This window comes from Hyla sarda, chromosome 1 (assembly GCF_029499605.1).
Source record: "Hyla sarda isolate aHylSar1 chromosome 1, aHylSar1.hap1, whole genome shotgun sequence".
NCBI lineage: Eukaryota > Metazoa > Chordata > Amphibia > Anura > Hylidae > Hyla > Hyla sarda.
The window spans coordinates 279,010,108-279,034,213 of NC_079189.1; the positions used below are offsets into that span (position 1 = coordinate 279,010,108).

Sequence of the window (24,106 nt, forward strand, 5' to 3'; positions counted from 1 at the left end):
TACAGTGGCCTTACCAACTTTCTTTGTTAATCTTCCCTTATGACATCACACATGTGACATCATCAAGTGTTTGGAGCTATCTCTACCAGCCACTAGTACAGCTCAGGCCTTAGCTATCAGAGGGAGTGCACACAAAGAGCAGGAGATGAGGAAGAGGACAAGAGGACACAGGAGAGGTACATAGGGGGAGATTTATCAAAACCTGTCCAGAGGAAAAGTTGCTAAGTTGCCCATAGCAACCAATCAGATTGCTTCTTTCATTTTGCAGAGGCCTTGTTAAAAATGAAAGAAGCAATTTGATTGGTTGCTCTGGGCAACTCAGCAACTTTTCTTCTGGTCAGGTTTTGATAGATCGCCCCCAATAATCCTAAATATTGGTCAGAATGCATCTAGAGTTCTAGACTTGCTCTAGAAATGCTCTAGAAATGATGACTAGATCTATTGAATATAATGTGTCAAAATAATAATGTAAATTGTATTAAATCTAATTATTTAACTAGACACTTTGCTGATGTTCCCAAATGACCAAGTATATACTGTTTATTCAATTCTATTACACAAAGAGTTGGGGGGGGTGGGGTGTAAGTACTGTGTGGGCATATTAAGTCTATGAAGGAGAATCATCAAAATCTGTGCAGAGAAAGAGTGGAGCAATTGCACATAGCAACCAATCAGATCGCTTCTTTCAGATTTCAGAAGCCTTTATTTTTAAATGAAAGAAGCAATCTTATTGGTTGCTACGGGCAACTGGTCAATTTTTCCTCTGCACTGGTTTTAATAAATGTGTGCCCGATACATATATGTAAAGGGGAAGAAATGTGCTGTTATTAAAAAAAATTACTTATATCCCTGTAGAGTTCTTCTCCCCCGTGGATCTGATCACCTAGTTTCCTCTCTGAGCGATAACCCTACTGTTGCCAGGCAACAGAGCACACACTCTCCCACAATCCCCCTTGCTTATAAGCACAGTGGAGACAAACTGCCATTAACTTCAGGAGACTGCAGGTGAACTGAGCATGTGTTACCCATCCATAGTGGGTCGTAACTAAGGGCAACAATTATCAAAACAATGCAGGTACATGGAGGATTAGTAATCTTATATCTCTCACTGAGATAGATAGATAGATAGATAGGCGATAGATAGATAGATAGATAGATAGATAGGCGATAGATAGATAGATAGATAGATAGATAGCTAGATAGGCGATAGATAGATAGATAGGACATAGATCAGTGTTTCCTGAACAGGTTGCCTCCAGCTGTTGCAAAACTACAACTCCCAGTATGCTGGGAGTTGTAGTTTTGCAACCGCTGGAGGCACCCTGGTAGGGAAACACTGAGATAGATAGGGAATAGATATAGGACATAGATCAATGTTTCCCAATCAGGGTGACTCCAGTATGCTGGAAGTTGTAGTTTTGCAACAGCTGGAGGCACCCTCTTCAGGAAACACTGATCTATCTATCTATCTATCTATCTATCTATCTGTCTGTCTACCTATCTATCTTTGTCAGTGTTTCCCAACCAAGGTGCCTCTAACTGTTACAAAACTACAACTCCCATCATGCCTGGACTGTCTGGGCATGCTGAGAGTAGTAGTTTTGCAAAATGTGGAAACCACAGTTTGGAGACCACTGCACAGTAGTCTCCATTCTGTGGTCCCCAAGATGTTGCAAAACTACAACTCCCGGCATGGGAGGCTACGGTAAAGATCACTCACCAAAGATGATCTTTACTATCGCCTGCAGTCTCCTCCACTGCTGCCACTCCTCTGGATTGTCCCTTGCTATCTGCCACTGCCTGCTGCCTGACGCCAGTAAGGCCCCGAACCTCCGAGACACTTTCCAAGACCCCGCCCCCCTGATCTGCCCAGACTTCCATGGGCGGGTAGAGCGTAGGGAATGACCGATATAATTTTTTAGGGCCAATACCGATAATCTGTGGAGGTTAGGGCCAATAGCCGATAATTTATACCAATGTTCCGGTATGTTATCGGCTATTTATCCCCCCCACGACACCGCTGCAGATCATTGATTTAAAGCGGGCGCTTTAAATCAATGAACTGCAGTGGCTTTTGCGGTGCCATACCCCGCTGCCGCCACCCGCTTCTATCCCCCTGCCTGTCCGGGGGTCCTCCTGAGTCCTATCACCGCCACCGCGACCACCCCCCCCCCCCACCGCCGCACCGCTCCACGCCACTACCACCCCACCGCACCACGACCACCCCCCACCGACCCACCGCACCGCACCCCATTGCCTCCCCCATCCCTGGTTTTATAATTACCTGTTCCCGGGGCCCGGGGTCCACTCTACATCTGGCTCCGGTGGCGTCCTCCTGAGCTGTCACTGTGCGCACTGACGGTGACATTGCGTCGCGTCACGTCACTCGTCATTGCGCACAGCGTAAAGCAGGACGCAGCAGGAGCCAGAAGTAGCATGCACCCCGGCTCCCAGGAACAGGTAATTATAAAATCGGGGATGGGGGGAGGCAATGGGGCCGGGGCGGTGCGGTGGGGGGTGCGACGCGGTGCGGCGGGTCGGTGGGGGATGCGGTCGCGGTGCGGGTGGTGCAGGGCATTATCGGATTATCGGCAAGGTAATTGCAGATACAAATAATGCCCAAAATCGTGATTATCGGCCGATAATATCGGCCAAACCGATAATCGGTCGATCCCTAGTAGAGCGGGGATTTGAACTTTATTCCCTCCCGCCCCCCTCCTGCCATTGGTCGATCAGTCCTGATTGACCAATGGTAGGTGATAGGAGGAGGTGGCACCCTGATCACCCTTATTTTCCAAGCCAACGGGTCATAAGAGACACGATTGACCTGGGAAAAACATAATACGCTGGTCAGAATTGAAACGGGAATCATGGTGATCACAGCAAGGGGTGCAGAGCAGTTTATATGGGGGACAGAAGGGGTGTAGGGGTTAATATAGAGGTGTACATGGGTGACAGAGGGATGTAGAGGGGTGACAGATGGGTGTAGAAGAGTGTGCATGGGTGACAGCGGGGTGTAGAGGAGTGTACGTGGGAAACAGATGGGTGTAGAGGGGTGTACATGGGTGACAGGAGGGCGTACATGGGTGACAGCAGGGTGTTAGGGGTGTAGTGGAGTGTACATGGGTGACAGAGGAGCATAGAGGAATGTACATGGGTAACAGAGGGGTGTAGATTGGTGTACATGGGTGACAGAATGGTGTTCATGGGTGATAGAGGGGTGTAAAGGAGTGTACATGGGAATTAGAGGGATGTAGAGGAGTGTACATAGGTGACAGGGGGTGTAGGAGGTGATAGAGGGGGTACATGGGTCACAGAGGGGTGTTGGGGTGTAGAGGAGTGTACATGAGTGACAGAGTACAGTAGAGGCATGTACATGGATAACAGAGGGGTGTACAGGAGTGTACATTAGTATTAGAGGGGTGTACATCGGTAACATAGGGGTTTAGAGAAGTGTACATGGGTAAGAGAGGGGTTAAGAGGGATGTTCATGGGTTACAGAGGGTGTAAAGGAATGTAAATAGTAGACAGAGGAGCATAGAGGAGTGTACATGGGAAACAGATGGGTGTAGAGGGGCGTACATGGGTGACAGAATGGTGTTCATGGGTGACAGAGGGGTGTACAGGAGTGTACTTGGGAGACAGGGATGTAGAGGAGTGTACATTGGTATTCGAGGGGTGTGCATCGGTGACAGAGGGGATGTAGAGGAGTGTACATGGCTGACAGTGAAGCATAGAGGAGTGTACATGGGTAACAGAGGGGTGTAGAGGAGTGTACATGGGTATTAGAGGGGTGTACATCGGTGACAGAGGGGTGTAGAGGAGTATACATGGGTAACAGAGAGGTGTAGAGGGATGTTCATGGGTTACAGAGGGTGTAGAGGAATGTACATGGGTGACAGAGGAGCATAGAGGGGTGTACATGGGAAACAGAAGGGTGTAGAGGGGTGTAAAGGGGTGTACATGGGTGACAGAATGGTGTTCATGGGTGACAGAGGGGTGTACAGGAGTGTACATTGGAGACATTGGGATGTAGAGGAGTGTACATTGGTATTAGAGGGGTGTGCATCGGTGACAGAGGGGATGTAGAGGAGTGTACATGGCTGACAGTTAAGCGTAGAGGAGTGTACATGGGTAACAGAGGGGTGTAGAGGAGCGTACATTGGTATTAGAGGGGTGTACATCGGTGACAGAGGGGTTTGGAGGAGCGTACATGGGTGACAGAGGAGCATAGAGGAGTGTACATGGGTAACAGAGGGGTGTAAAGGGATGTTCATGGGTTACAGAGGGGATGTAGAGAAGTGTATATGGCTGACAGTGAAGCATAGAGGAGTGTACATGGGTAACAGATGGTGTAGAGGAGTGTACATGGGTATTAGAGGGGTGTACATGGGTGACAGAGGGGTGTACAGGAGTGTACATGGGTGACACATGGATAACAGAGGAGCATAGAGAAGTGTACTTGAGTAACAGAGGGTTGTAGAGGGATGTTCATGGGTTACACAGGGTGTAGAGGAATGTACATGGGTGACAGAGGAGTGTAGAGGAGTGTACATGGGTAACAGAGGGGTGTAGAGGAGCGTACATGGATATTAGAGGGTTGTACACGAGTTACAGAGGGATATAGAGGAGTGTACATGGGTGACAGGGGGTGTAGGAGGTGATAGAGGGGGGTACATGGGTCACAGAGGGGTGTTGGGGTGTAGAGGAGTGTACATGGGTGACAGTACTGTAGAGCAGTGTACATGGATAACAGAGGGGTGTAGAGGAATGTACATTGGTATAAGAGGGGAGTACATCGGTGACAGAGGGGTTTGGAGGAGTGTACATGGGTGACAGAGGAGCATAGAGGAGTGTACATGGGTATTAGAGGGGTGTACATGGGTGACAGAGGGGTGTACAGGAGTGTACATGGGGACACATGGATAACAGAGGAGCATAGATGTCAGGATTCGGCAGGCTGGAGGTGGATCCTCTGTGTCAGAGAGGGATTGGTGTGGACCGTGCCGGCGGACCGGTTCTAAGTTGCTACTGGTATTCACCAGAGCCCGCCGCAAAGCGGGATGGTCTTGCAGCGACGGTAGCAACCAGGTCGTATCCACCGGCAACGGCTCAACCTCTCTGACTGCTGAGATAGGCGCGGTACAAGGGATTAGGCAAGAGCAAGGTCGGACGTAGCAGAAGGTCAGGGCAGGCAGCAAGGATCGTAGTCAGGGGCAACGGCAAGAGGTCTGGAACACTGGCTTGGGATACACAAGGAACGCTTTCACTGGCACAATGGCAACAAGATCCGGCCAGGAAGGGAAGGGGAAGTGAGGTTATATAGACAGGGAGCAGGTGGAAGCTAATCAGACTGATTGGGCCAGACACCAATCATTGGTGCACTGGCCCTTTAAATCTTAAAGAGCCGGCGCGCGCGCCCTAGGGAGCGAGGCCGCGCGCGCCGGGACAGCACAGACGGGGAACGAGTCAGGTAAGCGGGCCGGGATGCGAATCGCGAGCGGGCGCGTCCCGCATCGCGGATCGCATCACTGCTAGGGACATTATCGCAGCGCTCCCGGAGACCCTTTAACCGAGAAGACATCTGAGGACCCGGAGACAGGAGTAGGAGAAACAACCTTGGGAGAGAAGCGGTTAAGGATTAGTGGTTTAAGGAGAGAGACATGAAAAGCGTTAGGAATACGGAGAGAAGGGGGAAGAAGGAGTTTGTAGGAGACAGGATTGATTTGGCACTTGATTTTAAAGGGTCCAAGATAACGTGGTCCCAGTTTATAACTGGGGACACGGAAGCGGATATACTTGGCGAAGAGCCACACTTTGTCTCCAGGAACAAAGACAGGAGGAGTTCTTCTTTTTTTGTCGGCATGCTTCTTCATCCAGGATGAGGCCTGTATAAGGGATTTTTGAGTCTCTTTCCAGATGGTGGAGAAGTCCCGGGTAACCTCATCAACAGCGGGCAAACCAGAAGGCGTGGGAGTGGGGAGGGGGGGAAGAGGGTGAAGCTTGGCACGGGGCAGAGTGTTACCAGGACGGGGGCTATAAGGAGGAGACACAGCATAGTCCTGATAGGCCTTGGGGAGACCAGGTATAGGAGGAGACACTGAGGTTTGACTGACAGGACTGGGAGCAGACGTGAGGCATTTTTTGTGGCAAGAAGCACCCCAGCTCTTGATCTCCCCGGTGGTCCAGTCAAGGGTAGGAGAGTGGCGTTGGAGCCATGGCAGACCGAGGAGGACTTCAGAGGTGCAGTTGGGCAAAACACAAAGTTAAATTTTTTCGTGATGCAGTCCAATGCTCATGAGCAGGGGTTCTGTGCGGTAACGCACAGTGCAGTCCAATTTTACTCCGTTGACCGAGGAAATGTAGAGCGGCTTGGCGAGACGGGTCACAGGGATGTTGAACTTATTAACAAAAGAGGCCAAAATAAAATTTCCCGCAGAACCAGAGTCCAAGAAGGCCACAGCTGAGAAGGAGGAGTTGGCAGAAGGAGAAATCCGTACGGGCACAGTGAGACGTGGAGAAGCAGACTTCAGGCCTAGAGACGCCACACCCACGTGAGCTGGGTGCGTACATGCGTTTCCCAGAAGTGGAGGACGAATAGGGCAATCCACCAAGAAATGTTCGGTACTAGCGCAGTACAGACATACATTTTTATCTCTGCGGCCAGTCCTCTCTTCATGGGTCAGGCGAGACCGATCCACTTGCATAGCCTCCTCGGCGGGAGGCACAGGGGTAGATTGCAAAGGATACTGTGAGAGAGGTGCCCAGAGATCAAGGTCTTTTCCCTGGCGGAGCTCTTGGTGTCTTTCAGAAAAACGCATGTCAATGCGGGTGGCCAAATGGATAAGTTCATGCAGGTTGGCAGGAATTTCTCGTGCGGCCAGCACATCTTTGATGTTACTGGATAGGCCTTTTTTTAAAGGTCGCGCAGAGGGCCTCGTTGTTCCAAGATAATTCAGAGGCGAGGGTACGAAATTGGATGGCGTATTCGCCTACAGAAGAATTTCCCTGAACCAGGTTCAGCAAGGCAGTTTCGGCAGAAGAAGCTTGGGCTGGTTCCTTGAAGACACTGCGAACCTCAGCGAAGAAGGACTGTACAGTGGCGGTGACAGGATCATCGCGGTCCCAGAGCGGTGTGGCCCATGACAGGGCCTTCCCAGACAGGAGACTAACCACGAAAGCCACCTTCGACCGTTCTGTAGGAAATTGGTGCGACAACATCTCCAAATGTAGGGAACATTGTTACAGGAAACCACGGCAGAGTCTAGAGTCCCCATCAAATTTTTCCGGCAGGGACAAGCAGAGGTTAGGAGCGGCCGCTCGCTGCGGAGGAGGTGCAGGAGCCGGCGGAGGAGATGGTTGCTGCTGTAGCTGTGACTGAAGTTGCTGTAGCATGGCGGTCAAGTGCGACAGCTGGTGACCTTGTTGGGCGAGCAGTCGGGATTGCTGGGCGACCACCGTGGATATGTCAGCGAGACTTGGCAGCGGCACCTCAGCGGGATCCATGGCCGGATCTACTGTCAGGATTCGGCAGGCTGGAGGTGGATCCTCTGTGTCAGAGAGGGATTGGCGTGGACCGTGCCGGCGGACCGGTTCTAAGTTGCTACTGGTATTCACCAGAGCCCGCCTCAAAGCGGGATGGTCTTGCAGCGGCAGTAGCAACCAGGTCGTATCCACCGGCAACGGCTCAACCTCTCTGACTGCTGAGATAGGCGCGGTACAAGGGATTAGGCAAGAGCAAGGTCGGACGTAGCAGAAGGTCAGGGCAGGCAGCAAGGATCGTAGTCAGGGGCAACGGCAAGAGGTCTGGAACACTGGTTTGGGATACACAAGGAACGCTTTCACTGGCACAATGGCAACAAGATCCGGCCAGGAAGGGAAGGGGAAGTGAGGTTATATAGACAGGGAGCAGGTGGAAGCTAATCAGACTGATTGGGCCAGACACCAATCATTGGTGCACTGGCCCTTTAAATCTTAAAGAGCCGGCGCGCGCGCCCTAGGGAGCGGGGCCGCGCGCTCCGGGACAGCACAGACGGGGAACGAGTCAGGTAAGCGGGCCGGGATGCGAATCGCGAGCGGACGCGTCCCGCATCGCGGATCGCATCACGGCTAGGGACATTATCGCAGCGCTCCCGGTCAGCGGGTCTGACCGGGGCGCTGCGAACAGGAGAACGCTGCGAACGCTTCGGGGAGGAGCGGGGACCCGGAGCGCTCGGCGTAACAGTACCCCCCCCCCCTTGGGTCTCCCCCTCTTTTTGGAACCTGAAAATTTGTGAATTAGGTCCTTGTCGAGAATGTTATCCTCGGGTTCCCATGACCTCTCCTCAGGGCCGCAATTCTCCCAATCTACAAGAATTTTTTTTTTACCTCTGACCGTCTTAGACGCGAGAATTCCTTTAACCGAGAAGACATCTGAGGACCCGGAGACAGAAGTAGGAGCAACAACCTTGAGAGAGAAGCGGTTAAGGATTAGCGGTTTAAGGAGAGAGACATGAAAAGCGTTAGGAATACGGAGAGAAGGGGGAAGAAGGAGTTTGTAGGAGACAGGATTGATTTGGCACTTGATTTTAAAGGGTCCAAGATAACGTGGTCCTAGTTTATAACTGGGAAAACGGAAGCGGATATACTTGGCGGAGAGCCACACTTTGTCTCCAGGAACAAAGACAGGAGGAGTTCTTCTTTTTTTGTCGGCATGCTTCTTCATCCGGGATGAGGCCTGTATGAGGGATTTTTGAGTCTCTTTCCAGATGGTGGAGAAGTCCCGGGTAACCTCATCAACAGCGGGCAAACCAGAAGGCGTGGGAGTGGGGAGGGGGGGAAGAGGGTGAAGCTTGGCACGGGGCAGAGTGTTACCAGGACGGGGGCTATGAGGAAGAGACACAGCATAGTCCTGATAGGCCTTGGGGAGACCAGGTATAAGAGGAGACACTGAGGTTTGACTGACGGGACTGGGAGCAGACGTAAGGCATTTTTTGTGGCAAGAAGCACCCCAGCTCTTGATCACCCCGGTGGTCCAGTCAAGGGTAGGAGAGTGGCGTTGGAGCCATGGCAGACCGAGGAGGACTTCAGAGGTGCAGTTGGGCAAAACAAAAAGTTAAATTTTTTCGTGATGCAGTCCAATGCTCATGATGGCAACAAGATCCGGCCAGGAAGGGAAGGGGAAGTGAGGTTATATCGACAGGGAGCAGGTGGAAGCTAATCAGACTGATTGGGCCAGACACCAATCATTGGTGAACTGGGCCTTTAAATCTTAAAGAGCCGGCGCGCGCGCCCTAGGGAGCGGGGCCGCGCGCACCGGGACAGCACAGACGGAGAACGAGTCTGGTAAGCGGGCCGGAATGCGAATCGCGAGCGGGCTCGTCCCGCATCGCGGATCGCATCACGGCTAGGGACATTATCGCAGCGCTCCCAGTCAGCGGGTCTGACCGGGGAGCTGCGAACAGGAGAACGCTGTGAGCGTAACAATAGAGAAGTGTACTTGAGTAACAGAGGGTTGTAGAGGGATGTTCATGGGTTACACAGGGTGTAGAGGAATGTACATGGGTGACAGAGGAGCATAGAGGACTGTACATGGGCGACAGAGGGGTGTTGAGGGATTTTCATGGGTTACAGAGGGGATGTAGAGGAGTGTACATGGCTGACAGTGAAGCGTAGAGGAGTGTACATGGGTATTAGAGGGGTGTAAATGGGTGACACACGGGTGTAGAGGAGTGTACATGGGTGACAGTGGAGCGTAGAGGAGTGTACATGTGTAACTGAGGGATGTTGAGGGATGTACATGGGTGATAAAGGGTGTAGAGGAATGTACATGGGTGGCAGAGTGTCACGATGCCGGCTGGCAGGTAGTGGACCCTCTGTGCCAGAGAGGGATTGGCGTGGACCGTGCTAGTGGACCGGTTCTAAGCCACTACTGGTTTTCACCAGAGCCCGCCGCAAAGCGGGATGGTCTTGCTGCGGCGGTAGTGACCAGGTCGTATCCACTAGCAACGGCTCACCTCTCTGGCTGCTGAAGATAGGCGCGGTACAAGGGAGTAGGCAGAAGCAAGGTCGGACGTAGCAGAAGGTCGGGGCAGGCAGCAAGGATCGTAGTCAGGGGCAACGGCAGAAGGTCTGGAAACACAGGCAAGGAACACACAAGGAACGCTTTCACTGGCACTAAGGCAACAAGATCCGGCAAGGGAGTGCAAGGGAAGTGAGGTAATATAGGGAAGTGCACAGGTGAAAACCCTAATTGGAACCACTGCGCCAATCAGCGGCGCAGTGGCCCTTTAAATCGCAGAGACCCGGCGCGCGCGCGCCCTAGGGAGCGGGGCCGCGCGCGCCGGGACAGAACAGACGGGGAGCGAGTCAGGTAGGGGAGCCGGGGTGCGCATCGCGAGCGGGCGCTACCCGCATCGCGAATCGCATCCCGGCTGGCAGCAGGATCGCAGCGCCCCGGGTCAGAGGACGTGACCGGAGCGCTGCAGCGGAGGGAGTGAAGCGAGCGCTCCGGGGAGGAGCGGGGACCCGGAGCGCTCGGCGTAACAGTACCCCCCCCCTTGGGTCTCCCCCTCTTCTTGGAGCCTGAGAACCTGAGGAGCAGACTTTTGTCAAGGATGTTGTCCTCAGGTTCCCAGGATCTCTCTTCAGGACCACAACCCTCCCAGTCTACTAAAAAAAAATTTTTCCCTCTGACCTTTTTGGCAGCCAAAATTTCCTTGACCGAGAAGACGTCCGAGGAGCCGGAAACAGGAGTGGGAGGAACAGATTTGGGAGAAAAACGGTTGAGGATGAGTGGTTTGAGAAGAGAGACGTGAAAGGCATTAGGGATACGAAGAGAAGGAGGAAGAAGAAGTTTATAAGAGACAGGATTAATTTGACACAAAATTTTGAAAGGACCAAGATAGCGTGGTCCCAACTTGTAGCTAGGGACACGGAAGCGGACATATTTAGCGGAGAGCCATACCTTGTCTCCAGGGGAAAAGACGGGGGGAGCTCTTCTTTTCTTATCCGCGAACCTCTTCATGCGTGAAGAAGCCTGTAAGAGAGAATTTTGGGTCTCTCTCCATATAATGGAAAGGTCACGAGAAATTTCATCCACAGCGGGCAGACCAGAGGGCAAGGGGGTAGGGAGGGGGGGAAGAGGGTGACGGCCGTACACCACGAAAAATGGGGATTTGGAGGAAGATTCAGAGACCCTGAAGTTATACGAAAATTCGGCCCATGGAAGGAGATCTGCCCAGTCATCCTGGCGGGAGGAAACAAAATGTCGCAAATAATCACCCAGGATCTGGTTAATTCTTTCTACTTGTCCATTGGACTGGGGATGATATGCAGAGGAAAAATTTAATTTAATCTTGAGTTGTTTACAGAGAGCCCTCCAGAATTTAGACACGAATTGGACCCCTCTATCCGAGACAATCTGCGTAGGCAACCCGTGAAGACGAAAAATGTGTACAAAAAATTGTTTAGCCAACTGAGGCGCAGAAGGAAGACCAGGAAGAGGGATGAAATGTGCCATTTTGGAGAATCGATCAACGACCACCCAAATAACGGTGTTGCCACGGGAAGGGGGTAAATCAGTAATAAAATCCATACCAATCAGAGACCAAGGCTGTTCGGGGACAGGCAGAGGATGAAGAAAACCAGCGGGCTTCTGGCGAGGAGTCTTATCCCGGGCACAGATAGTGCAGGCTCGCACAAAGTCCCCAACATCCGTCTCCAGAGTCGGCCACCAATAGAAGCGGGAGATGAGTTGCACAGATTTCTTGATGCCCGCATGACCTGCGAGATGGGAGGAGTGACCCCATTTGAGGATTCCGAGGCGTTGGCGTGGAGAAACAAAGGTCTTTCCTGGAGGAGTCTGCCTGATGGAGGCAGGAGAAGTGGAGATCAGGCAGTCAGGTGGAATGATGTGTTGCGGAGGGAGATCAACTTCTGAGGCATCCGAGGAACGAGAGAGAGCATCGGCCCTAATGTTCTTATCGGCAGGACGAAAGTGAATCTCAAAATTAAATCGGGCAAAGAACAGAGACCACCGGGCCTGGCGAGGATTCAGCCGTTGGGCCGACTGGAGGTAGGAGAGGTTCTTGTGGTCAGTGTAGATAATAACAGGAAATCTTGATCCCTCCAGCAGATGCCTCCATTCCTCAAGTGCTAATTTAATGGCTAGAAGCTCTCGATCCCCGATGGAGTAGTTCCTCTCCGCTGGAGAGAAGGTCCTAGAGAAAAAACCACAAGTGACAGCATGCCCGGAAGGATTTTTTTGTAGAAGAACAGCTCCAGCTCCTACTGAGGAGGCATCAACCTCCAATAGGAAGGGTTTGGAAGGGTCAGGTCTGGAGAGCACGGGAGCCGAAGAAAAGGCAGACTTGAGTCGTTTAAAGGAGTCTTCTGCTTGAGGAGGCCAGGACTTGGGATCAGCATTTTTCTTGGTTAAAGCCACGATAGGAGCCACAATGGTAGAAAAATGTGGAATAAATTGCCTGTAATAATTGGCGAACCCCAAAAAGCGTTGGATAGCACGGAGTCCGGAGGGGCGTGGCCAATTTAAGACGGCAGAGAGTTTGTCTGGATCCATCTGTAGTCCCTGGCCAGAGACCAAATATCCTAGAAAAGGAAGAGATTGGCATTCAAACAGACATTTCTCAATTTTGGCATAGAGTTGGTTGTCACGAAGTCTCTGAAGAACCATACGGACATGCTGGCGGTGTTCTTCTAGATTGGCAGAAAAAATTAGGATATCGTCCAGATATACCACAACACAGGAGTATAACAGATCACGAAAAATTTCATTGACAAAGTCTTGGAAGACGGCAGGAGCATTGCACAGTCCAAAGGGCATGACCAGATACTCAAAGTGTCCATCTCTGGTGTTAAATGCCGTTTTCCACTCGTCCCCCTCTCTGATGCGGATGAGGTTATAGGCGCCTCTTAAGTCCAATTTAGTGAAGATGTGGGCACCTTGGAGGCGATCAAAGAGTTCAGAGATGAGGGGTAAGGGGTAGCGGTTCTTAACCGTGATTTTATTAAGACCGCGGTAGTCAATGCAAGGACGTAGGGAGCCATCTTTTTTGGACACAAAGAAAAATCCGGCTCCGGCAGGAGAGGAGGATTTACGGATAAAGCCCTTTTTTAGATTCTCCTGGACGTATTCGGACATGGCAAGAGTCTCTGGGGCAGAGAGAGGATAAATTCTGCCCCGGGGTGGAGTAGTACCCGGGAGGAGGTCGATAGGGCAATCATAAGGCCTGTGAGGAGGTAGAGTCTCAGCTTGTTTTTTGCAGAAAACATCCGCGAAGTCCATATAGGCCTTAGGGAGACCGGTTACTGGAGGAACCACAGAGTTACGGCAAGGGTTACTGGGAACCGGTTTTAGACAGTTCTTGGAACAAGAGGACCCCCAACTCTTGATCTCCCCAGTGGACCAATCCAGGGTTGGGGAATGAAGTTGAAGCCAGGGAAGTCCAAGGAGAATCTCTGAGGTGCAATTGGGGAGGACCAAAAGTTGAATCCTCTCATGATGAGATCCGATGCTCATAAGAAGGGGCTCCGTGCGGAAACGTATGGTACAGTCCAATCTTTCATTATTTACACAATTGATGTAGAGGGGTCTGGCGAGACTGGTCACTGGGATGTTGAACCTGTTGACGAGAGAGGCCAAAATAAAATTTCCTGCAGATCCAGAGTCCAAGAAGGCCACAGTAGAGAAGGAGAAGGCAGAGGCAGACATCCGCACAGGCACAGTAAGACGTGGAGAAGCAGAGTAGACATCAAGGACTGTCTCACCTTTGTGCGGAGTCAGCGTACGTCTTTCCAGGCGGGGAGGACGGATAGGACAATCCCTCAGGAAGTGTTCGGTACTAGCACAGTACAGGCAGAGGTTCTCCATACGGCGTCGTGTCCTCTCTTGAGGTGTCAGGCGAGACCGGTCGACCTGCATAGCCTCCACGGCGGGAGGCACAGGAACAGATTGCAGGGGACCAGAGGAGAGAGGAGCCGAGGAGACGAAACGCCTCGTGCGAACAGAGTCCATATCTTGGCGGAGTTCCTGACGCCTTTCAGAAAAACGCATGTCAATGCGAGTGGCTAGGTGAATAAGTTCATGTAGATTAGCAGGAATTTCTCGTGCGGCCAGAACATCTTTAATGTTGCTGGATAGGCCTTTTTTGAAGGTCGCGCAGAGGGCCTCATTATTCCAGGACAATTCTGAAGCAAGTGTACGGAATTGTACGGCATACTCGCCAACGGAAGAATTACCCTGGACCAGGTTCAACAGGGCAGTCTCAGCAGAAGAGGCTCGGGCAGGTTCCTCAAAGACACTTCGGATTTCCGAGAAGAAGGAGTGTACAGAGGCAGTGATGGGGTCATTGCGGTCCCAGAGCGGTGTGGCCCATGACAGGGCTTTTCCGGACAGAAGACTGACTACGAAAGCCACCTTAGACCTTTCAGTGGGAAACAGGTCCGACATCATCTCCAGATGCAGGGAACACTGGGAAAGAAAGCCACGGCAAAACTTAGAGTCCCCATCAAATTTATCCGGCAAGGATAAGCGTATCCCAGGAGCGGCCACTCGCTGCGGAGGAGGTGCAGGAGCTGGCGGAGGAGATGACTGCTGAAGCTGTGGTAGCAACTGTTGTAGCATAACGGTCAGTTGAGACAGCTGTTGGCCTTGTTGCGCTATCTGTTGTGACTGCTGGGCGACCACCGTGGTGAGGTCAGCGACAACTGGCAAAGGAACTTCAGCGGGATCCATGGCCGGATCTACTGTCACGATGCCGGCTGGCAGGTAGTGGACCCTCTGTGCCAGAGAGGGATTGGCGTGGACCGTGCTAGTGGACCGGTTCTAAGCCACTACTGGTTTTCACCAGAGCCCGCCGCAAAGCGGGATGGTCTTGCTGCGGCGGTAGTGACCAGGTCGTATCCACTAGCAACGGCTCACCTCTCTGGCTGCTGAAGATAGGCGCGGTACAAGGGAGTAGGCAGAAGCAAGGTCGGACGTAGCAGAAGGTCGGGGCAGGCAGCAAGGATCGTAGTCAGGGGCAACGGCAGAAGGTCTGGAAACACAGGCAAGGAACACACAAGGAACGCTTTCACTGGCACTAAGGCAACAAGATCCGGCAAGGGAGTGCAAGGGAAGTGAGGTAATATAGGGAAGTGCACAGGTGAAAACCCTAATTGGAACCACTGCGCCAATCAGCGGCGCAGTGGCCCTTTAAATCGCAGAGACCCGGCGCGCGCGCGCCCTAGGGAGCAGAACAGACGGGGAGCGAGTCAGGTAGGGGAGCCGGGGTGCGCATCGCGAGCGGGCGCTACCCGCATCGCGAATCGCATCCCGGCTGGCAGCAGGATCGCAGCGCCCCGGGTCAGAGGACGTGACCGGAGCGCTGCAGCGGAGGGAGTGAAGCGAGCGCTCCGGGGAGGAGCGGGGACCCGGAGCGCTCGGCGTAACACAGAGGAGTGTAGAGGAGTGTACATGAGTGGTAGATTAGTGTACACGGGTGATAGAGGGGTGTAGAAGTGTGAACATGGGTGACAGAGTGGCATAGGGGGTGACAGAGGGGTGTACATGGGTGACAGAGGGGTGTAGGGGTGGAAGAGTGGTGCACATGGGTGACAACGGAGTGTAGAAGGGTGACAGATGGGTGCAGAAGAGTGCACATGGGTTATAGATGGGTGTAGAGAAATGTACATGGGTGACAGAGGGGTTTAGAGGAGTGTACATGGGTGACAGAGTGGTGTACATGGGTGTTGGAGGGGTGTTCATGCATGAAAGATGGGTGTAGAAGAAAGTACATAGGTGACAGAGGGGTGAAGAAAGGTTTACATGGGTGACAGGGGGTCAAAGGGGGTGACAGCGGGGTGTAGAAGAGTGTACATAAGTCACAGTGGAGCGTAGATAAGTGTACATGGGTAACTGAGGCGTAGATTGGTGGGTGGTCAGAGGGGGGGTGGACCTTGGTGACAGAGGGGTGTAAGAGGTAATAGAGGCATGTACATGGGTGACAGAGGAGTGTGCATGGGTGACAAAGGGGTGTGTTTGGGTGACAGAGGGGTGTAGAGGGGTTTGCATGGGTGACAAAGCAATGTAGAGGAGTGTACATGTGTGACAGGGGGTTATAGAGGGTGACAAGTAGACAAAAGTGACAAGGTGATAACAGAGGGGTGGACAGGGGTGACAAAGGGACAGAATGGTGAATACATGGTGGACATGCGTGACAAGGATGTGGTCAGAGGGGTGGACAATGGGGGGTGAACATGGGTGACAGGGGGTTGGAGAGGGGTGACAGAGGGGTAGATAGGTGGGAGGTCAAGGTTCACATGGATTACAGGTGGGTGGATATGGAAGACAGGGGGTGAACAGGGGTTATAGGGGGTCAGACGGTGGACAGGGGTGACAGAGAGTGGTGGACAGGGGTGACAAAGGGACAGAGGGGTGAATAGGGGGTGGACATTGGTCACAGAGGGGTAGACTGGGGGTGGTTAGAGGGTAGGGTTGAACATCGATGACAGGGGGATGGACAGGGTTGACAGAGGGGTGACCATGGTGAACATGGATGACAGGGGTGGACACAGGAGAAATGGGCGGTGGATATAGGAGACGGGGAGAAGTGAACAGGGGTGACAGGGGGGTGGACAAGGATGGAAAGGGGGATAAAATAGGGGGGACAGAGGGACAGAGGGGTAAAACATTTAATAAAATAATTCAACCACCCCTTTTAAAATTAAAAGGCATACATTCCCATTACATGATGAACTGTGATATATATTATAAAAAAATTTGATAAAACTATAAATAAATAAATATTAAAAATATACATTATATTTTAAGTTAAAATAATGAACTAGATCCTTATGTGTTCCATCTTTTTTTGTTCCTTTTTCATGTGCAGTTTCATAATCCCTGAGATAAGTAGTTCTGGCCCTAGAGTGTTATATATATTAGTGTCTGTAGCATGTATTAGGAACATGTTATCATACCTTTGTCTTTCTTTACAGGTGATTGATGCCCCGTGAGAAGGTGAACGTGACATAAACCCTCGTCAGCTGCAAAAAAGGAACCGCGAGACAGGTAATTAATATTTATATTAATTACTGATAACAATCAGGCTAGATGTACTATCTAGACCTGCAGAGATGTTATAGTCTCTCCCTTCTACATGAAGATATATGTGTTGTTAATAAGTATATTGTCTATGGACAGCTTCTTATATAACACAACCATATCTCAGGTACAGAGAGTAGGAACATTTATGATCCTTATTCTCTGTTTTATTTCATTTGTAGGAATCCCCTTTTTCAATATTTAATAGAATAGACTAAACTGACTGCAGAGTTTACAAGTTTATGTTAGACCTGTGTTTCCCAACCTTTTTCGGCTCAAGGCACCCCTTGGAAAAAAAAAATTCCACTGGGCACCCCTACCAAAGTTGATAAGCCAAAAAACAAAAGGGGAAAAGCCGCAATGCACAATATGGGGTGTAGAGGAGTGTACACGGGTGGCAGAGGGGTGTAGAGGAGTGTACATGGGTGACATAGGGGTGCAGAGGAGTGTACATGGGTGATAGAGGTGTGTAGAGGAATGTACATGGGTGGCAGAGGGGTGTAGAGGAGTGTACATGGGAGGCAGAGGGGTGTAGAGGAATGTACATGGATGAAAGGGAGGTGTAGGGGGTGATAGAGGTGTGTACATGGGTGACAGAGGGGTGTTGGGGGTTTAGAGGAGTGTACATGGGTGACAGAGAAGCATAGAGAAGTGTACATGGGTAATAGAGGGGTGTAGGAGGGTGAACATGGGTGGCAGGGGTGCGTAGAGCAGTGTACATGGGTGACAGGACGTAGGGGGTGACAGAGGGGTGTACATGGGTGACAGGGGTGTAGGGGGATGACAGATGGGTGTAGAAGAGTGTGCATAGGTGATAGCGGGGTGTAAAGAAGTGTACATGTGACAGAGGGGTGTAGAGGAGTGTACATGGGTGAGAGAGGAGTGTACATGGGTGAGAGTGGAGTGTACATGGGTGACAGGAGGGCATAAGGGGGTGACAGAGGGGTGTACATGGGTGACAGCTGGGTGTTGGGGGTGTAGTGATGTGTACATGGGTGACAGAGGAGTGCATAGGGTAGCAGAGGGGTATAGAGGGGTGTACATGGGTGACAGAAGGGTGTAGAAGAGTGTACATGGGTGACAGAGGGGTGTAGGGGGTGTTAGAGAGGTGTACAAGGGTGAGAGACAGTGTAGAGGGGTGACAGATGGATGTATAAGAGCGTACATAGGTGAGGCTGGGTTCACACCACGTTTTGTTAAATACGGCTCCCGTATACGGTTGGGAGGAGGGGGGGCGGTGCTTAATCGCGGCGCCCGCACTCAGCCGTATTCGTTTTTGCCTGCGGCCGGGAAACCGCATACGGCCAAAAACGAAGCCGAGCGGATGCTGCGGTTCACTCCGGTCGGCTCATAGACATACATTAAATACGGTTCCCAAATACGGCTGAGTGCGGGCGCCGCAATTAAGCCCGGCCCCCCCTCCTCCCAACCGTATATGGGAGCCGTATTTAACAAAACGGGGTGTGAACCCAGCCTGACAGAGGGGTGTAGAGGAGTGTACATTGGTAACAGAGGAGTATAGAGGAGTGTACATGGGTAACACAGGTGTGTACATGGCTGGCAAAGAGGTGTAGAGGAGAGTACATGGTTGACAGAAGGGGTGTAGGGGCTAATATAGAGGTGTAGATGGGTGACAGAGGTGTGTAGAGGGGAGACAGATGGGTGTAGAAGAGTGTACATGGGTGACAGAGGGGTGTAGAGGAGTGTACATGGGAAACAGATGGGTGTTTAGGGGTGCACATGTGTGACAGAGGAGCGTAGAGAAGTGTACTGTCAGGATCCGGATACTGTGAGGATACTGGTGGTGGATCCTCTGTGTCAGTGGGGTGATGACGTGGGCCGTACAAGGGGAACGGAGTCTAAGGGGTTACTGGTTTTCAACAGAGCCTGCCGCAAAGCGGGATGGACTTGCAGCGGCAGGTAACCCCCAGGTCGTTCCACCCGATAGCGACTCAACCCCAACTGACGGCTGAGATAGGCGCGGTACAAGGGATTAGGCAAGAGCAAGGTCGGACGTAGCAGAAGGTCAGGGCTGGTTCCTCGAAGACACTACGAACCTCAGTGAAGAAGGACTGGACAGTGGCAGTGACAGGATCATTGCGGTCCCAGAGCGGTGTGGCCCATGACAAGGCCTTTCCAGACAGGAGACTAACCACGAAAGCCACCTTAGACCGTTCTGTGGGAAATTGGTCCGACATCATCTCCAAGTGTAGGGAACATTGAGACAGGAAACCACGGCATTGTTTAGAGTCCCCATCAAATTTGTCCGGCAGGGACAAGTGGAGGCTGGAAGCGGCCACTCGCTGCGGAGGAGGTGCAGGAGCTGGCGGAGGAGATGGTTGCTGAAGCTGTGGCAGGAGTTTTTGCAGCATGACAGTCAGTTGGGACAGCTGATGTCCTTGTTGCGCTATCTGTTGAGATTGCTGGGCGACCACCGTGGTAAGGTCAGTGACAACTGGCAGCGGGACCTCAGCGGGATCCATGGCCGGATCTACTGTCAGGATCTGGATACTGAGAGGATACTGGTGGTGGATCCTCTGTGTCAGTGGGGAGATGACGTGGGCCGTACAAGGGGAACGGAGTCTAAGGGGTTACTGGTTTTCACCAGAGCCCGCCGCAAAGCGGGATGGACTTGCAGCGGCAGGTAACCCCCAGGTCGTTCCACCCGATAGCGACTCAACCCCAACTAACGGCTGAGATAGACGTGGTACAAGGGATTAAGCAAGAGCAAGGTCGGACGTAGCAGAAGGTCAGGGCAGGCAGCAAGGATCGTAGTCAGGGGCAACGGCAGAGGGTCTGGAACACTGGTTTGGGACATACAAGGAACGCTTTCACTGGCACAAGGGCAACAAGATCCGGCAATGCTGGGAAGGGGAAGTGAGTTTAAATAGAGAGGCCACAGATGTGATCACTAATTGGGCCAGGCGCCAATCAGACTGAGCCGTCGGAGGACAGGACGGGCAAGGAGACTGGGATGCGAGCCGCGAGCGGGCGCGTCCCGCTACGCGGGTCGCATCCCCGCCGGTGACATTAATGCAGCGCTCCCAGTCAGCGGGTCTGACCGGGGTGCTGCGAGAAGGTGAACGCCGCGGGCGCTCTGGGTAGGAGCGGGGACCCGGAGTGCTCGGCGTAACATGTACATTGTTAACGGAGGAGTGTAGAGGAGTGTAAATGGGTAACACAGGTGTGTACATGGCTGGCAAAGGGGTGTAGAGGAGTGTACATTGGTGACAGAAGGGGTGTAGGGGGTAATATAGAGGTGTACATGGGGGACAGAGGGGTGTAGAGGGGTGACAGATGGGTGTAGAAGAGTGTGCATCGGTGACAGAGGGGTGTAGAGAAGTGTACATGGGAAACAGATGGTTATAGAGGGGTGTACATGGGTGACAGGAGGGCGTTCATGGGTGACAGCGGGGTGTTAGGGGTGTAGTGGAGTGTACATGGGTGACAGAGGAGCATAGAGGAGTACACATGGGTGACAGAGGAGCGTAGAGGAGTGTGCATTGGTAACAGAGGAATGTAGAGGAGTGCAAATGGGTAACACAGGTGTGTAGACGGCTGGCAAAGGGGTGTAGAGGAGTGTACATGGGTGACAGAAGGGGTGTAGGGGGCAATATAGAGGTGTAGATGGGTGACAGAGGTGTGTAGAGGGGAGACAGATGGGTGTAAAAGAGTGTGCATGGGTGACAGAGGGGTGTAGAGGAGTGTACATGGGAAACAGATGGGTGTTTAGGGGTGTACATGTGTGACAGAGGAGCATAGAGAAGTGTACATTGGTAACAGAGGAGTGTAGAGGAGTGTACATGGGTAACAGAGGGGTATAGAGGGGTGTAAATTGGTGACAGTGGAGTGTGGAGGAGTGTACATGGGTGACAGAGGAGCTTACAGGAGTGTACGTTGGTAACAGAGGGGTATAGAGGGGTGTACATGGGTGATAGAGGGGTGTAGAGGAGTATACAAGGGTGGCAGAGGGGTGTAGAAGAGTGTACATGAGTGGAAGGTGAGTGTACATGGGTGACAGAAGGGTGTAGAAGAGTGTACAGAGGGGTGTAGGGGGTGATAGAGAGGTGTACAATGATCATGGGAGAGAGGGTGTAGAGGGGTGACAGATGGATGTAGAAGAGCGTACATAGGTGACAGGGGTGTAGAGGAGTGTACATTGGTGACAGTGGAGCGTGGAGGAGTGTACATGGGTGACAGAGGAGTGTAGAGGAATGTACATTGGGTGACAGAGGAGTGTAAAGGAGTGTACATGGGTAACACAGGTGTGTACATGGCTGGCAAAGGGGTGTAGAGGAGTGTACATGGGTGACAAAAGGGGTGTAGGGGTAATATAGAGGTGTAGATGGGTGACAGAGGTGTGTAGAGGGGAGACAGATGGGTGTAGAAGAGTGTGCATGGGTGACAGAGGGGTGTAGAGGAGTATACATGGGAAACAGATGGGTGTTTAGGGGTGTACATGTGTGACAGAGGAGCATAGATAAGTGTACATTGGTAACAGAGGAGTGTAGAGGAGTGTACATGGGTAACACAGGTGTGTACATGGCTGGCAAAGGGGTGTAGAGGAGTGTACATGGGTGACAAAGGGGTGTACGTGGGTGACAGGGGGTTGTAGAGGGTGACAAGTAGACAGAAGTGACAAGGTGATAACAGAGGGGTGGACAGGGGTGACAGTGGGGTGGATAGGTGGGAGGTCAAGGCTCACATGGATTACAGGTGGGTGGATATGGGAGACACGGGGGTGAACAGGGGTTATAGGGGGTCAGAGGGGGGACAGGGGTGAAAGAGAGGGGTGGACAGGGGTGACAAAGGGACAGAGGGGTAAATAGGGGGTGGAAATTGGTGACAGAGGGGTAGACTGGGGGTGGCTAGAGGGGAGGGTTGAACATGGGTGACAGGGGGATGGACAGGGGTGACAGAGGGGTGACCAAGGTGGACATGGATGACAGGGGTGGACACGGGAGAAAGGGGCGGTGGATATGGGAGACAGGGAGAAGTGAACAGGGATGACAGGGGGGTGGACAAGGATGACAATGGGGATCAAATAGGGTTGACAGCGGGGTAAAACATTTAATAAAATAATTCAACCACCCCTTTTTAAATTAAAAGGCATACATTCCCATTGCATGATTAACTGTGATATATATTATAAAAAGTTTTGATAAAACAATAAATAAAAAAAATATACATTATATTTAGAGATGAGCGAACTTTTCAAAAATTCGATTCGGCCGATTCACCGAATTTTCCCGAAAAGTTTGTTTCGATCCGAATTTGTTTGCGGCGAATCGATATTAAAAAAGGCTATTTCTAGCCTACATACAGCCTCTATAGGGGTATAGAACACTTTGCTGTGTCCTAAAACGCATATGGAGTGTGCTGGGGTAATGAAATAATACTGTTATTCAGAATAGCATGCAGATTACCGGCATCGCTCTTGGAATCACTGCCGCACAGAAGCACAATGACAGAGCCTGGTGGTGGCATCAGTGTCTGGAGACCATATAGTGACTGAATGACATAGCGTGGAGGTGTTGGCAGCATGAGGACACCATATAGTGGATGAATGGCACAGCGTGGAGGTGTTGGCAGCATGAGGACACCATATAGTGGATGAATGGCACAGCGTGGAGGTGTTGGCAGCATGAGGACACCATATAGTGGCTGCATGGCACAGCGTGGAGGTGTTGGCAGCATGAGGACACCATATAGTGGCTGAACGGCACAGCGTGGAGGTGTTGGCAGCAAGAGGAGACCATTTAGTGGCTGAATGGCACAGCGTGGAGTTGGCTGATGCACTAGTACACTACACACCAGGGCTTCACAATCCCCCCCCCCCCCCAAAAAAAAAAAAACAACACAATAAATGAAAATTTTGACAAAGATTTTTCATTGGTAGCACCAGCTATCCAAAAATTTGAAATTAACAGACCCAGGCCCCACCTCTGCGGCATCAGTAACCCATATATTGCCTGAAGGACACAGCCTGGAGTTGGCTGATGCACCAGTACACACCCGGGCTTCACAATCCCCTCCAAAAAACAACACAATATATGAAATTTTTGACAAAGATTTCTCATAGGTAGCACCCGCTATCCAAAAATTTGAAATTTCCAGACCCAGGCCCCACCTCTGCGGCATCAGGAAACCATATATTGCCTGAAGGACACAGCCTGGAGTTGGCTGATGCACCAGTAAACACCCAGGCTTCACAATCCCCTCCAAAAAACAACAACATTTTAGAAATGTTTTAAAGAAATACCTTTGTGTAAGAACAAGCTCATATCCAACAGTTCACAAGACTCTATAATGCCGGACAGTGGACCACCCAAAGACATTCTTCTCAAAAATAATAAACCACACAATGTTTGAAATTTTTTTACAAAAACTAATTCAATATGTGTGTAAGCGCATCTGTCTCCAAAAGATCAGATCACCAAAGGACCTTTTTCGATCAAAATGATGAAGCAGAGTTAATCCCTGTCCGTATTTTTTTTTCATAAAAAAATCACATGCAACAAGCGTTCCGTTGTGTAACGATTAGCATTCTGGAAAATTCAATTTTATTACCGATAAAATTATCAGTAAATAAAAAAAAAAAAAAACACTACCCAAGAGTGTTTAATTACCACATACATTGCACCAGAAGCAGTCAAGAGTAGGCCTCAGCAGTACCCAAGAGGCTTTAATAACCCCTACCTTTGCACGATCAATTGCAAGATTGAGCAATACCAGGTTTGTTATGCCCTCAGAATTCTGAGGCCGCAGGCGCGCTCCACTGAACGGATTAGCGTGTCTCTATCTTTCATCGACCGGTGCTGGTAACCCGCTAACTCCCGGAAAGGTAAGCTGCCGCGAAGCAGGTGGTCTCCCCCGGGCACGTTTGGCTCCAGAATTTCCACTACTGCCACACCACGCTGACTGCCAACTGTGCTACCGCCTTGCTGACTCAAGGGCAACCTGCAGCTCTCTTCTCCCGATGATGAACCCCCCTTCTCCTGAGATCGAGCAATAACAGGTGTG

General features: G+C 51.5%; 1 protein-coding gene and 1 long non-coding RNA gene across 2 annotated transcripts in view; one reads left to right on the forward strand and one right to left on the reverse strand.

The window, feature by feature from the left end:
• LOC130368781 (zinc finger BED domain-containing protein 4-like) overlaps window positions 1–151 on the reverse strand; it is an 88,811-nt gene extending 88,660 nt beyond the window's left edge. Inside the window, exon 1 of the transcript XR_008892569.1 lies at window positions 15–151. The gene's annotated coding sequence lies outside the window, so the exon portion shown is untranslated. The remainder of the gene's footprint in view (window positions 1–14) is intronic.
• On the forward strand, window positions 116–22,777 carry LOC130368808 (uncharacterized). The gene is made up of 3 exons (XR_008892574.1): window positions 116–176; window positions 16,978–17,050; window positions 22,493–22,777. It is a non-coding gene; the product is annotated as an uncharacterized LOC130368808 (long non-coding RNA).
• The last annotated feature ends 1,329 nt before the right edge of the window (window positions 22,778–24,106 follow it).